General features: G+C 38.3%; 1 long non-coding RNA gene and 1 pseudogene across 1 annotated transcript in view; both read left to right on the forward strand.

The window, feature by feature from the left end:
* LOC138849607 (uncharacterized) overlaps nt 1-15,981 on the forward strand; it is a 337,768-nt gene that overhangs the window by 129,097 nt on the left and 192,690 nt on the right. The gene's annotated exons all lie outside the window — the stretch shown is intronic.
* Nucleotides 14,733-15,120, forward strand: LOC138849606 (NADH dehydrogenase [ubiquinone] 1 alpha subcomplex subunit 5 pseudogene; annotated as a pseudogene).

The raw sequence follows: 15,981 nt of genomic DNA on the forward strand, positions 1-15,981 counted from the left end.
AGAAGCTGAGGGTGGGCTTGGGGCAAGGATGGCTATGGTTAAATTCCTGTGACCTTCGGTAAGTTTCTCAACTTCTGCACGCTTCTACTTTTATTTTTTTTTTCCTTTCACATATAAACTGAACGTAATAGAAATATTCATCTCCTGGGTTGTTGTGATTATAACATGATGCCGCCTATTTAAATAATAATGAGTCAGCCTGTCAGTGCCAAGATTAGTATTTGAAATTTTATATCTGAGTAGGAGAAACAGTTACAGATGGAAATTAAGAACTTTACTACTGTTTTGCATGTGGTGTGGGATGTTGGACTTTGGTCCTGAAGGTGATATGTGATCGTAAATTGTAAATAGGAGTTTTTGAGGCAGATGAAGTGGATTTGGAAAGTGTACATTCCAAACAGATGGGTGGAAATTGGGGAAAGAAATGGAATGCAAAATATTGGGACAAGTTCAAGGGAACAACACATGCAGGAAAGGATGCTGTAGGCTCCCAAGTACAAGTCCCTGGAGGACTTGCTGCATTAGCCTTTTGGGAGACTGGTCCCTAACTGTCCTAACAGCACAGATGGAAGCAACGAAGACCAGAAGTTGGTACACTTTCCCCATGAAGGTACAAATAGGAATTGCTTCAGGGTTTTCAGGCTACTTGGGTCTGTTACTTTAAAAAAATACATAAAGAGAGCAGCATTGTACTGTGCCTGCATCCCATATGAGTGCCAGTTGAGTCCTGGCTGCTCCACTTCTGATTCATCTCCCTGCATTCATCATGATGCTCCTGGTAAAGCAGTGGAAGATGGCCCAAGTCCTTGAGACACTGCACCCATGTGGGAGACCCAGAAGAAGTACCTGGCTCCTGTCAGCCTGGCCTAGCCCTGGCCATTGCACCATTTGAGGGTGGATGGAAGATCTATTTGTCTCATCTCCCTCTCTTCTGTAACCCTGTCTTTTGAATGAATAAATAAATTGTATATATGCATACATATATATGTACATATACATGTGTATGTGTGTGTATGAACACACACATTAAAATGTAGAAATCATTCATGGTTTGAAAGCTACACACAGACAGACAGTGGTCCAGATTTGCTGACCCTCAGTCTAGATCTCAGATTCAGCACAATGTCTTCACCCTTTAACATTTTGGCTAGAATGGAATTTACATGTCAAGAATGTCTTTAACTGGACCACAGATTAGCCAGATGAGAACTCCTGAACAGTTTTGTGCAGAAGTAATAAACTGTAGTGTTCTACTGTGATCATTGATGACTGGGAAGTTGGAGGAGCCAAGTGACAAATCCTCTTCCTGTGCTGCTTGTACTACCCTGAGAAGACTCAGCTTCCAGAAGAGGCCCTTTTGGCAAGTCAATACCTGTGTTGGGAAAACTGCTCTTTGTCTTTCTACTCATAAAGTTTTGCTTTTTTTTTGTGGGGATACGGCCTGTGGCCATATTTGATATTTTTTTAACTTTTATTTAATGAATATAAATTTCCAAAGTACGGCTTATGGATTACAATGGCTTCCCCCCCATATCGTCTCTCCCACCCGCATCCCTCCCCTTTCCCACTCCCTCTCCCCTTCCATTCACATGAGGATTCATTTTTGATTCTCTTTATATACAGAAGATCAGTTTTTCTTTTTAAAAATCACTGTGTGACTTGATTTGCACCCACCTGAATAAAATAGTAGCAGTTAATCCATATATACACTCTCTGTTATCTAGAACACTCATGGTAAGTCACTGGTGGATGAATAAAGAAGAACCTGCCAAGAAATATTTGAAAAAAGGCCAGAAAGGAAGGAAGGAGATGGAGGAAAATATTTATGTAAGTTGTAGGATAGAATTTAGTGTGAAAATGATTGGTCATAAAACCAGGCTCAAGGGCCACCCAAAACCAGGTTGGCCCACATTGATACAGGCTCCAAGCCCACACCTGTAGACTCTGCAGACCCAATAGATAGATCTCCCAATGGAAACTAGAGCCCAGGTCACCCTCTGTGTATGTATGAATAAAGGCCACCCCTCAGGCTGAAACTCTAAGTAGAAGCAGGCTTCAGGTCTAATTCTGCATACCTGGTCTCCAAGCTAGTCCCTGAGAACCCGTATACAAGGTGCACTCAATAGACCCAGAATGAGGCTAAGACAGTCTGTAAAGATTGGAATAGATACCTATTTAATTGTGCAGATGCTAACATTTGACTACAAGGATCACAAATAATCAGGGAAACATGATAATACCTAAGAAACAAAATAAAATATCAATAACCAGTCATAAAAATGGGAATATATCAACTAGTTGACAAAGAATTCAAAATAATCATCTTAAAGATGCCTAGGCAACTACAAGAGAACACACACACACACACACAAAATTAAAAGTTCAATGAAGGGAAACAATAAAAGTAATTGTGGAGCTAAAGAACACAATGATGAAATGGAAGCATTCCAAACAGAGCTATAACAGCAAGTAAATCAAGCAGAAGAAAGTCAGTGAGCTGAAATGCAGGTAACTTGAAAATTTCCAGTGCAGTATAGAAAAAAAAATAAGTGAGGATAGCCTATAGAACTTACGGGATACCATGAAGAAACCAACAACATTTTTTTCATTTGTTATAGTGGTTTTATTTGTATTTTATTTTATTTAAGGTAAGCAAATTTCATATATACAGATTTAGGAACACAGTGATACTTTCCACCCTACCCTCCCTCTTGCATGCTCCCACCCTTCCTCCCTGCTAAGAATAGCTCCCTGTTAATGTGTCTGAGAAGAAATAGGGGATTGCCCAAATACATAGACCACTGAACCCACGTGGGAATCCAGGATTAATTCCTGGCTCCTGGCTTTGGTCTAGCCCAGTCCCAATTACTGATCCCATTGGGAGAGTGAACCAGTAGATATAAGATCTCTGTCTGTCTGTCTTTCCTTCACTCTGTAACTCTGCCTTTCAAAATAATAAAATAAAATAAATATTCAAAAAATCTTAAAGAAGAAAAAAGGGTAAATATTTCAAATATCTTAGGAACCCATACAGCTCAATAACAAAAGTGACCATCAAACAAGGTTGTACTTTTATCAATTATTTTCTCAATTTATTTCTTAATTATTTCTTTAAAGTCCAAAGAAGCCTTGGTGAGCATGTCAAAAAATGAAAAACCTTGTATACTATAAGTGGGAATATAGCTCAGTAAGACATTATAGAAAACATACAGTGGGTTCTAAAAAATTAAAAATAGAATTAACGCATGATCCAATAATCTCATTTATAGGTATATGTCCAAAGGAAAGGAAATCCAGTATGTCCAAAAGATATCTTTACCCCTTTGTTCATTGTAACATTAAGCTCAATAGCTAATTAGAAGTCAATCTAAGTATACCTCCTTGTGTTAATTTAAAAGAAAATATATTGTATTTGTATACAATGAAATACTATTCAGCCTTAAGAAGAAAATTCTGTCATTTGTGACAACATGGGTTAACTTACAGACATTTTGTTAATATGAAATAACATAGATGTAGAAAGACAAATGATGCATTGATTTCTTAGATGTTGAATCTAAAACAGTTCAATTCATAGAACCAGGGAATAGCATTTTGGTTACCAGAAGTTTTAGGACTGTGTCATGGAATTTTTGTGGAATGAGAAAATGTTGGGTAAAGGTTACAAAGTTTCAGTTGGATAAGATGAATAAATTCTGGATATGTATTGAATAGCATGGTAACTATAGTTAATGATGCTATATTGAATGCTTGCTAATTGTTAACAGCTTGCATATCTTTAACTCACAACCAAAAAGATTATGTTAGCGATGGATATATTAATTTGCTTTAATAATTTCACAATTGATAGTTATTTCAAAACATTACATCGTATATATAAGTATATATAACTTATCAACTATAATTTAAAAAAGCTAGGGAAAAGTGCAGGCCAGTTTGCTGTGAAGAATCTTGTAACCATTTTTCAGCAGCAATAAATATCAGTCTTTTGTAGCCTAGCATAATTTTGATTATTTTCTTGTTGAAATATATTTGCTTTGCAATGTCTTTGCATAACATCTTTACAAAGGAAAATCTTGGATGAGCACTGTGGCATGATGAGTTAAGCCAGCACTATTTTGAACACTGGCTGCTCTGTTTCTCATCGTTTCCTGCTGATGTGCCTGAAAAAGCAGTGGAAGATGGCTCAAATCCTTGAGTCCCTGCCACATAAGTGGGGGACCCAGATGGATTGTTGGGTTCCTGGTTTTATCCTGGCCCAGACTTGGCTGTGTGACCATTTGGCGAATGAACTATGAGATGGAAGGTCTCTTTTTCTCAGTCTTTTCCTTCTGTCTCTGTCACACTGCCTTCTAAACAATATATATATATATATATATATATATATATATATTTAAATGGTTTTGAGTGAGAAACTAGGGGATTTCTGGGAATGATGAAGAAACACAGATGCTCATGTGTTTAGTTTTCAAAATTATTTTTGTAGGCTCATTAATAAAAACCCATTAATCATTGGAAAACTTCATGTAAAAATATATGCTTCTGGTATTAGGTGACAGTTATGGTTAGTTAACATAAAGGGTTAAAGTTAACAAATTGAAGGGAGAAAAATAGCTACAGAAAATAAAAGAACTGATGCATTTTCTCTAGCTCTACAACTTCAAAGTAAATGAACAGGCAAACATTAGTCAATGAGGAGAGAGAACTCAATGAGGTATAAATAGTCTTAGAAGAGTGAATGAGGCAAAAATGGATTCTTTTCCCTTTATTAAGTTTTGGTGCTGCTAGAATCCTGTTGATCTGTTGTTGGTAATATTTTTAGGTTTCAACATAGAATTACTTATTCAGTATATGTGTTTCTCTTACTTTCAAGAACCGAGTCCACTGTAACTGACAAAACAGGGATAACAGAGTGTGGGCCTGTTAGCTGTGCCATGAAATGTTACTAGTCATGTACAGAGGGTGGGTAGAGCAACAATAACTCCTCATCTTCTTAAGACACATTTCACTTTAAAATGAAAATAAAATAACATTTCTACCTTTCATATACATAGTTTGAAAAAAGGAAACGTATAAACAATTGATTATCATTGATATTCCTCATTCAGAGGTAGCTATTGATCATACTTGGAGTCTATCTTCTTGTATTCTTTTTTTTCTTTATAAAGTTTTATTTATTTATTTATTTATTTGAGAGGCAGAGTTACAGACACAGAGAAAGGCAGAAAGAAAGGTCTTCCATCCACTGGTTCACTCTCCAAATGGCTGCAACAGCCAGAGCTGGGCCAGTTGCAGACCAGAAGCCAGGAGCTTCTTCAGGGTCTCCCACATGGGAACAGGAGTCCAAGGATTTGGGCCATCACCTATTGTTCTCCCGTCCATAGCAGAGAGCTGGATCAGAAGAAAAGCAGCCAGGACATCAACCAGCACCCATATGGGATGCTGGCCCTTCAGGCAGAAGCTCAGCCTACTATGCCAGAGTACCGGCCCCTCTTTATGTACTCCTTAGAACACTTTCATGCCTGTGTGTACACATGTACATACCACACACATCCAAGTACACTGTGAAAATGGAGTTCCACTGAAAGCGGTGTGATGTAAATGTCTTTTGTTTAGATGTTGGTCAGTAATAAAGAATTTGCAGATATACAGTTTTCGTTGGTTGCTAAGTTTTAGGAAGATATGCAATAGGTAAGAAGTATGGATGATTCTTATCAGAGGGAAAATTATTTTATAATAGTTACTGACAGGTAAATTAAGATCTTGACAATTGTACTTTCTAGATGTTTCTGTAAGTAGTGATACATGTTGGGAACATACTATTTTAAGTTTTATATTTTGTTGTGGAAAGCATGAGCGGTAGATCAGTAAAATAAAGGAAAACATGATTTTGTCATTAAGGAGAGTGTATTTTGGTCATCAAGTTATCTGGCAACCTTGATATGGCAAGGGCAGAGGGAACTGACAGACCTGAAATTCTTGGACCATGAGGGAGAAGGGAACTAGAGTGGAATCTAAGCATAGGACCATGACTGAGGTTCTCTGAGGAAAGATGTGTGTCACAGGTGCCAAGTTGGTGACGTTCTAAGCAGTGACAGGCTTGCTGTTTAAGCCAGGCACTTTCACAACTGGCATAAATAACACTTTTCTTATCTTTCCTTGCTATCAGCTTATCTATCTAGAGGAAATCCAAGAGTAGAGTTCACATAATGTAGCATTTTGTCATGTAAATCTTATTTCATCTATCTGTCAAACATTTTTTCAAAGAGGCTTTATTTAGTTATTTATTTGAAAGCAGAGAAAGAGATCTTCCATCTGCTGGTTTATTCCCTAGAAGGCTACAATGGCTGGGACAGGGACAGGCTGAAGCCAGGAGCCAGGAGTTTTTTCTGGGTCTCCCACATGGGCACAGGGGCCCAAGGTTGTGGCCATCTTCTGCTGTTTTCCCAGGCACATTAGCAGGGAGCTAGATAGGAAATGGGGTTGCCAGGACAAGAAATAGCACCCATATGGGATGTGTGCATTGCAGGCAGTGGCTTTAGCTGCTATGCCACAACACCAGCCACCCAAAGAAAATTTTTAGAGGGTTATATGTCATGCCAAAAAGTTCATGGAAAGCGTATATTGTGAAAAAATATGCATGATTTTCATTTTAAAGATTTTTATTTATTTGAGAGGTAGAATTACAGAGAGAGAAGAGAAAGTTCTTCCATACAGTGGTTTACTCCACAAATGGACACAGTGGTGAAACTGGGGTGATCTGAAGCTAGGAGCCAGGAGCTTCTTCCAGGTCTCTCATGTGGGTGAAGGGGCCCAAAGACTTGAGTTGTCTTTTGCTGTTTTCCCAGACACATTAGCAGAGAGCTGGAGCATCCAGGACAGGAACCACTTCCCATGTGGTATGCTGGTGACACAGGTGGAAGCCTAGCCTACTATGCCATGACACTGGCTCCCAATTAAATATATTTTAATTCCTGTTTACACAAACATTTTGAAGTACCCTGTACCTTTTTTATTAACTCAAACCATTCTTAATATTCTTTAAAGATCCTCCAAAGAGATCTACATCCTGGTCTGGGAAACTGTGTTAGATTTCATGGCAAACAAAGAAGAATTAAGGTTGCAGGATAATATTTCAGATGAAAGAGACTTGCTTATCAACTGATCTTAAAAAAGGAAGATTATCTTGTAATATCTGTATGGTCTCAATGTAGTCACATGGGTCATTAAAAGTGGAAGAGGTAATATGAAGATACAGGCAGAAAAGTGGCAATATGAGAAGTACTTAGGATGTTGATGGCTTGAAGAATAGAGGAGGCCTCTAGGAAACAGAAAACTATCTCACAGTCCTGGAGGCTAGAAGTCTAAGGTGAATGTGTTGGCAAGGATGGGATCAACCTTGGTTCCTTCTGAGATTTGTGAGAATGATCTGTTCCAGAACTCTCCCTTTGACTTATAGATGGCCTTTTTCTCCCATGTCTGTGTATTTCTTCATGTAATTTTCTCTGAGCTTGTCTCCAAGGTTTCTCCTTTCCATAAGGTCACTAATAACAATGGATTAGGGGCTCACTCTATTCCAGTATGCCAGCATCTTCATTAATTTGACCCATAGTAGTGATGATTATATACACACACTGAATGGATGAATACAGAGATGAAAAATTGGATTTCATAATTTTTTGCCGAATATTTTTTTTTTTTTTTTTTGACAGGCAGAGTGGACAGAGAGAGAGACAGAGAGAGAAAGGTCTTCCTTTTGCCGTTGGTTCACCCTCCAATGGCCGCCGCTGCAGCCGGCGCACCGCGCTGATCCTGGCAGGAGCCAGGAGCCAGGTGCTTTTCCTGGTCTCCCATGGGGTGCAGGGCCCAAGCACCTGGGCCATCCTCCACTGCACTCCCTGGCCATAGCAGAGAGCTGGCCTGGAAGAGGGGCAACCGGGACAGAATCCGGCGCCCCGACCGGGACTAGAACCCGGTGTGCCGGCGCCGCAAGGTGGAGGATTAGCCTATTGAGCCACGGCGCCGGCCGAATATTCTTTACCTTATATTTTATCCCATAACTGAAATTCCCAGAGAACTAAAGCATATTTGTCAGGCATCAAAGACTTAAAAAAATGAAGCATACAAAATATTTATGAGAGAAGCTTGTCTGACTCCCAGTGTTGCTTTTCTCCAATGACCTTGGTCTTATCTATGTTTAATGCCCTCTTCTATGTGATCAGTATCTAATTGTCCTCTATTTCTCTATTTTCAATTCAAATTTACTTATTCTGAGCTATTTACTGGGACATGAAGATTCATCATTTACCAACACTTTATGAAAGTTTACTAACTAGGGGCTGTCGTTGTGGCGCAACAGGTTAACGCTCTGGCCTGAAGCACTGGCATCCCATATGGGCTCTGGTTCAAGACCTGGCTGCTCCACTTCCCATCCAGCTTTCTGCTATGGCCTGGGAAAGCCGTAGAAGATGGCCCAAGTCCTTGGGCCTCTGCACCAATGTGGGAGACCTGGAAGAGGCTCCTGGCTCTTGGCTTTGGATTGGTGCAGCTCCAGCTGTTGCGGCCAACTGGGGAGTGAACCAGTGGATGAAAGACCTCTCTCTCTGTGTAGCTCTGACTTTCAAATAAATAAATAAATATTTTTTTAAAAAAGAAAGTTTACTAACTAATGGTATTGACTAAGATGATGAGCAAGTTATCTGCGTAAAGCCTTCTATTTCATGTGTACTAACATGAAGGCAGTAGTACACCATAGGATTTTTTTTTTTTACCTAAAAGGATTTCTGTGAAGCTTTAAACCATTACAGAGGTAGAATATTTAGTACAGGACAGGCTCGTGATGAATGCCTGAATGTTCATGATTAAAAACAGCACTAATGATATTCACTAATGTTTACTGAGTACTTATTGTGTTCTATGAGTTATTCTAAATAAATACAGCTATAAGGTGATTCATTCATCCCATATAGGTAGCCATGTTGGCATTATTATTTTTCTGATATTTTAAGATGAAACTGTATCATAGAGTTTGAATAATCTGAAAGATACCAAAATAGGATATGGTGGATCTATGATTTGAATTCATATAATTTTACTATAAAGAAGTGAAAATCACCTCATTAAAACTATATACATATATAGAAATATATAAAGAAATAACAACAACAGAAACCCAAAGAACTCCTGAAAGAGCTGAAGAAATCTTTGGAGATAAAATACTTTTAGAGTGCCAAGGTTTTGGTCTCAGAGGAACTTTTTGTTTTTAAACAAGTGGACTTCTGTGCGTTTGAAGTTAGAGATAACCGACATTGTGACCTCAGGGAACATGGATTTTTATTTTATATCTTTTTTGCTAAAATTTTAAATCCAATTCCCATCTTCTTGGTAGTTTCAGAAAGGGAGAGCAAACGGAGTCAGCAAATTAAAATCATAGGAACTAACCATCTGGGAGAGGTCTATCTGTGGCAGGGCTAGCCTCAGGCAGAACTTTGAAGAAGTGATGCCTGGTGATGAGTCCTGAAGGTCAGGGTTGTGCCGTTCCTTCTCACAGCCCCACTGTGTAGCCCTGAGCCTGCTTGGCTCTTAGTGAATGTTTGTTGAACTGATTGAAGCTGAAGTTTATCTGTGTGGCCTCCAGCCAGTCCTGTCCCAGCTGGCATTTTTTATCTTCCCCAAATTAACCTGAACCTACTCCTTCCTTGTGTTTGGGTTTAAATCCATATTACTGGGTAAAGCTTATCATCTCCTAAGAGATAAGAATATTTTAACCAGGAATTTCAGATCAGTGATTCTCAACACAGGCAATTTTGTCCCCAAAGACAGTATCTGGAGTCACTTTTGGTTGTCAGTACTGGGGCTGGAGAATGGGAGGGGGGCACTTTGCTTCAACTGGTGGGTAGAGGTTAGGGAAGTGGCTTAATAATCTGCAGTACACAGGATAACACCTCCCATGTTGCCCTCAGAGAAGTCAAGAACTGCATATCAGAAAATAGGGCTGACATTTTAGTATTGACAAGTGGCTTTTAGAAAGCATGACATCATAGTATCTGCCTTTTCTTCCTTGTTTGATCAGGCACCAGACAAGAGAAAGAATATGAGGCCAGTAGGGTCCATCCCTTCGGTCCTTGAATTATTAGCTATTGGATTGAAAAACTGACAAGAACTACACTGATTTTTAATAGAATAGGAAAAAGTAGTGAGAATAATCAAGAATTTAACCCTTTAAAACAGCATGATTTTCATTCAAACTGCTGATCAACATCTTTTAAAGTTTGTGATTTTGGTAAATCTATTTAGCTTCAGTGGCCTTCAGTCATTTCATTACTGAAAGGAAAAGGAGACTATCTACATCACCTGACAGCAATAAAGATTAAATGAACTACTATGTTTGAAAAGTTAAGTGCACTGCTTGTAGCACTAACATTAAATGAATGTTAGCTGTATTAGTAGTAGTACTAGTAATGATTGCTATTAATAATATGGTATATCCAACAGAATAAAATATCTAGTTAGATATTTCAATTCTCTTATCTGCAGCCTGAGGTTATACTATTGTATGGGAATATAAAAGGAACTAATAATGGCATCAGCACTTTCAATATGCATAATATATGTATATATTGTGTGTCCTAGACAGTGTTTCAGAGTCTTTAAAAACTTTAATTCATTTAATTCTCATTACAACTCTGTTGCTTTGCAACATTATTATTACTATTTTGCCAAAGAGGAAGATTAAGGTGCATTGTAAACTGTAAATCCCACAAAAAATTTTGATTGTTATTACTATTCACACATTTCAAAACTTTCTCCTAACATTATCTCAGTAGCTCCATGGGCCAGCTTATGACAGAAACTTCAAAAATGTTTCTACTGAAAGGTACATCTAGCAATTATTCAATGAGAGCAGAGACACTGCCATATATTTCCCACCATTAAGTTTCTTCTTGATGTTAGAACCAGAGCCACTTCCTTGCTGTCTTCCAGTCCAAGCCCCGGGCTTAGCCTCATGCTTCAGACCCAAAGAGTTCTTCCTGATAGCACCCAGAGGACTCAACTGCTTTGGGCATATGAAGGACTGTAGGGAAATGAATGTGAATAACAAGGGATCCTGTGATGCTTTTGCTTTCATTGGTGAACATCCACCAAAGAGGCACCCCCTCCCAATATACTTTCCTCCTACATCTTTGGATGAGGAAGAAGACAGTTAAATCATTGCCACTAAGCTCAGATGGTACCTTCCAAGGAGGTTCTACTGTGTGCTGGGTGGCTAACTCACAAAGGATTTAAATCAGGTTTCTTGGATTCTGTTCTGGTATTCCTATCCTACAGTTGCCTACCAACAACCTCTGATTTGACATATTGATATATTGCTTTTCTGGATGTTATTTTGTGGGTGACTTCTGAGACTCCGAAATATATTTTCTGTGTGATCTGAGCAAATGTATTCTAGACTCCAGTGGGAGTGAAAAAAAGAGATTTCCCCCCACACTCTGTATGCCCAGGAGAAACTGTTGTTTATACTGTGTTTGAAAGCTGAGAGGAAAATTACACTGATGTTATTTTTTTTTTTTTTTTTGACAGGCAGAGTGGACAGTGAGATAGAGAGACAGAGAGAGAAAGGTCTTCCTTTTGCCGTTGGTTCACCCTCCAATGGCCGCCGCTGCAGCCGGCGCACCGCGCTGATCCGATGGCAGGAGCCAGGAGCCAGGTGCTTTTCCTGGTCTCCCATGGGGTGCAGGGCCCAAGCACCTGGGCCATCCTCCACTGCACTCCCTGGCCATAGCAGAGAGCTGGCCTGGAAGAGGGGCAACCGGGACAGAATCCGGCGCCCTGACCGGGACTAGAACCCGGTGTGCCGGTGCCGCAAGGTGGAGGATTAGCCTATTGAGCCACGGCGCCGGCCCAACACTGATGTTATTTTAAAAGTGTTGAGAATTAAATGGATGATGCCTGACCCAAAATGGAGAAAAATTATACTGTGCCAACTTTTAGCATTCTTTAGATGCTCTTATTCATAATATTTACTTAATTGCTTAATGATAGAATAATGTAATACCTGCTCTAATTTTCTTATTCAAGTAGCAACCATAGATCAGAAGGCATTTCTGGGAATCTACCTTTATTACTATATATTATCTGCCATTGTAGTTGATACTTTTAGCAGGATTTCTATTAGGAAAGAAAATAGGTTAAGATGAAAAGAAAGTATATAGCAATAACAATTCTAGATCTAGAAAGATAGCTATGTTCTATTTTTCTAATAATATCTATGTGTTGGTTAGTGCTCTGACATAGATGATTGCCTATTTTTCTGGTTTACAGTCCTAGTTTGTCTAGACTGATGCTCCTGTTTATAAGAAAGGACTTAAACTTTGCTAAAAGGGCATACATTTTAAGATAAGTATGTATTAAAAGTACTTTTGAGAATTTTCTTTCTTTCTGAATTTGCTTTAGTTCCAAAATCATATTAATATTGCAAATGTAACTTGCAATTTTTATGTCGACATTTAAATAAGAGAGTTGATGAATTTTTGTCCTTTGAATTGATATTGTTTATGGTCATTTTATGGACTATTGGTTTAATGGTGATTTTCTCATTCTTACCTTTTTTTTTTTATACAGATATTGTATAAAAATTTGCCTTTGCTTGTAAATTGTTCCAGATAATAATCCCTGTTAACCACACCAGGAAATTACTGCATAATGTAAATTTCAATGCTAAATTATTTATTGCATATAAATTTTCTATCAGAAAGGGATCAACATGCTGAATCCACTAATGCTGGTCTAATAGAAAGTTAATGGCTTATTTCAACTTATTTTATAAGAACAAAGAGGCATTCTAACCTTGATGACAGTGTGCAATTAGCCAAGTGCCTAGGGAATGGATTCTCTATAGCCCACATTAAGTCTGCAGAACTACAAAGGTAGCAATACTATTGGATTATCACCATTAAACCTGCACAGACATGGAGCTGAAAATTAGTAACTCTTTGGTGGGCAGAGTTTTTTGAAACAGGTTGTTGAATTAGAACTGTATATCTGGACCTAAGGTGGTGTTTAGGCCAGAGGATTTACACAGTATAACTAACTCCTTAGGGATGTCCCTGCTCTAGTTTTCCAGTTTAAAAGGTGGGTCTATGAAGTAAGCACAAATAACTAATGATGCAAATTCAAACTATTGGCCCTTAACTTCAGATTTCAGCATTGATTCCCTTTCATTTTGGTAAGTCAAACAGCAACCGATTATTGAGACAGTTAAAATTCTCAATCTGTCTAATGGACTTTTCTGTGGTAGTTAAGCCATAACTCACTACATCAAAATTAAGAACTTCTACTCCTCAAAAGACAGTATTCAGAGAATAAAGCAAATGAGTGACTGTTATGGTATTTAGCATATTAGTTATCTTATATAGGAATTGTATTCAGAGTACATAAAGAAATCTCAACTCTACATGAAACAAAAATAATAATAGGCAAAAATTAGAAGAGATGCTTCACTAAAGAATATTTATAGATGAAAATAAGCACATGAAAAGACACTAAACAATTAGTTATCTGGGAAATGCAAATTTAAAACATAAGATAGTAATATATACATATTAAAAGAAACATTATACTGAGTCTTGTGAAGATGTGGAACAACTGGAACTGTCATAAACTACTGTTGTAAATATAAAAAAACTATTTTAAACCATTTATTTAAAATTCTAATCATATAGACACTATATCATCTAGTCATTCTATTTAGGGATTTTTATGCAAGAGACATGAAAATATATGTCTACACTATGACTTGTGTTTGAATGTTCACAACAGTTTTAGTGATACAGCTTGAGTGTTCTTAATCCAGAAATCTAAAATTTTAAGTGATCCAAAATTAAAAATATTTTGAGTGCCAATAAGTTACCCCAAGTGGAGAATTTTACACCTGACCTCATATGATAGTTGCAGTTGAAATATAGGCACACTAAAAATATTTTATAAAGATACCTTTAAGCCATATAAATAAGGTATTACAGAACATGAATGCATTTCTCATTAAAACTTGTATCCTGTACTCAAGAGGTCTCAATATGTATATGTAGATATACCAAAATCTGAAAAAAATTATGAAAACTAAGAGAATTGTAGTACCAATCATCTTGGATAAGGTATGCTCAACCTGTAATAACTGAAAGCTAAAAACAGCCCAAATGTCTACCAACAAGTGAATGGCTATATAAGTTGTGATATAGCCATATAATGGAATACTATTCAGTGATTATAGCCGTGGTTTCACTGGTGCACATCCAATGACAAAACATACCAAATTGCACACTTTAAAATATGCAGTTTTTCGTACATCATCTGTATCTCAATGAGGCTGTCACAAACAGTAAAGAAATCTCTTTTAAGAACTTATCCAGGGGCCAGCACTGTGGCACACTAGGTTAATCCTCTGCCTGAGGCACCGGCATCCCATATGGGCGCTGGTTCTAGTGCCAGCTGCTCCTCTTCCTATCCAGCTCTCTGCTATGGCCTGGGATAGCAGTGGAGGATGGCCCAGGTCCCTGGGCTCCTGCAGCTGCATGGGAGAACAGGAAGAAGCTCCTGGCTCCTGGCTTTGGATCGGCACAGCTCCGACCTTTGCAGCCATTTGGGGAGTGAACCAATGGAAGGAAGGCTTTTCTCTCTGTCTCGCTCTCACTGTCTGTAACTCTACCTGTCAAATAAATAAATAAAATCATTAAAAAAAGAACTTATCCAGGGATTCTTGGTTGCTTGGTGCAGTCATCGTGGGTGTACTGAAGAACATTGGCCTTGTGGGATTGGCTATCTGTGATAGTCCACATAAGAGGCTGAGAATATTGTATGAAAATATTCTTGAATTTCTTGAACAGATTCCTAAAAATGCAGGTCATATAAAATATACATAATAGATAACAAATGAGAAGCTGAGTGTGGTGAAAATAGAATCAGATGTTAAAAAATTAGAAGACTAACTTCATATTGGCAAAATAGAAGAGGCGATACTTTAGGCTGAAAATGAACTAAGTCTGGCAAAAAATGATGCATGGGAGGCCATGGGAACTATTAGTGGAAGAACATCCTGCCAACCAGCAGTAATGGCCAATATAATCATCATTATGTGATTTTGATGGGTTGATTGGAAATTCACATAATTAAATGTTCTATTTATAAAATGTTTCCATGTTATTGACATCTTATAGTCATGAAAATGGATACTGGACATATTTAGGAGACTGAATAAAATTAGCTATTATGGTGATAGATTCTTATGAATCAGTTTTTGATTTGCATTTACTCAGATTTTTTCAAAAATGGTATTTCTTTGAACAGAGAGGTTGTGGGGAGATTTGAAAGTTAATTAGAAAAATTCTAATTTCCTTTCACCGAAAAAGATACCCACAGACTAAAAGTGACAGGAGGGAAAAGACATTCCATGCTAATGGAAATCAAAAACAAGCAGTAGTAGCAATCTTAATATCAGTCGTAATAGACTTTTTTTTAAAAAAGGATTATTTATTTATTTATTTATTTGGAAGTCAGAGTTACACAGAGAGAGGCAGAGAGAGTGAGGTCTTCCATCCGATGGTTCACTCCCCAGTTGGCCGCAATGGCCGGAGCTGCGCAGATCCAAAGCCAGGAACCAGGAGCTTCTTCCGGGTCTCCCACGTGGGTGCAGGGTCCCAAGGCTTTGGGCCATCTTCTACTCTTTTCCCAGGCCATAGCAGAGAGCTGGACCAGAAGTAGAACAGCCGGGACTTGAACTGGCAACCATATGGGATGCCGGCACTGCAGGTGGCAGCTTTACCCACTTAGCCAGAGTGCTGGCCCCAAAAGGAAATATTCTTGAGGAAGATAGATATTGATTCATTACAATTCAAATTACTTACAGCAAAGTTATATAAAAGAAAAGAGCATGGTGCCAGAAGGAGGGAGAGTTAGAGGAACTAGGCCTGGTGTAGAGGATGTTGG

This window comes from Oryctolagus cuniculus, chromosome 5 (genome assembly GCF_964237555.1).
Source record: "Oryctolagus cuniculus chromosome 5, mOryCun1.1, whole genome shotgun sequence".
NCBI classification, from domain to species: domain Eukaryota; kingdom Metazoa; phylum Chordata; class Mammalia; order Lagomorpha; family Leporidae; genus Oryctolagus; species Oryctolagus cuniculus.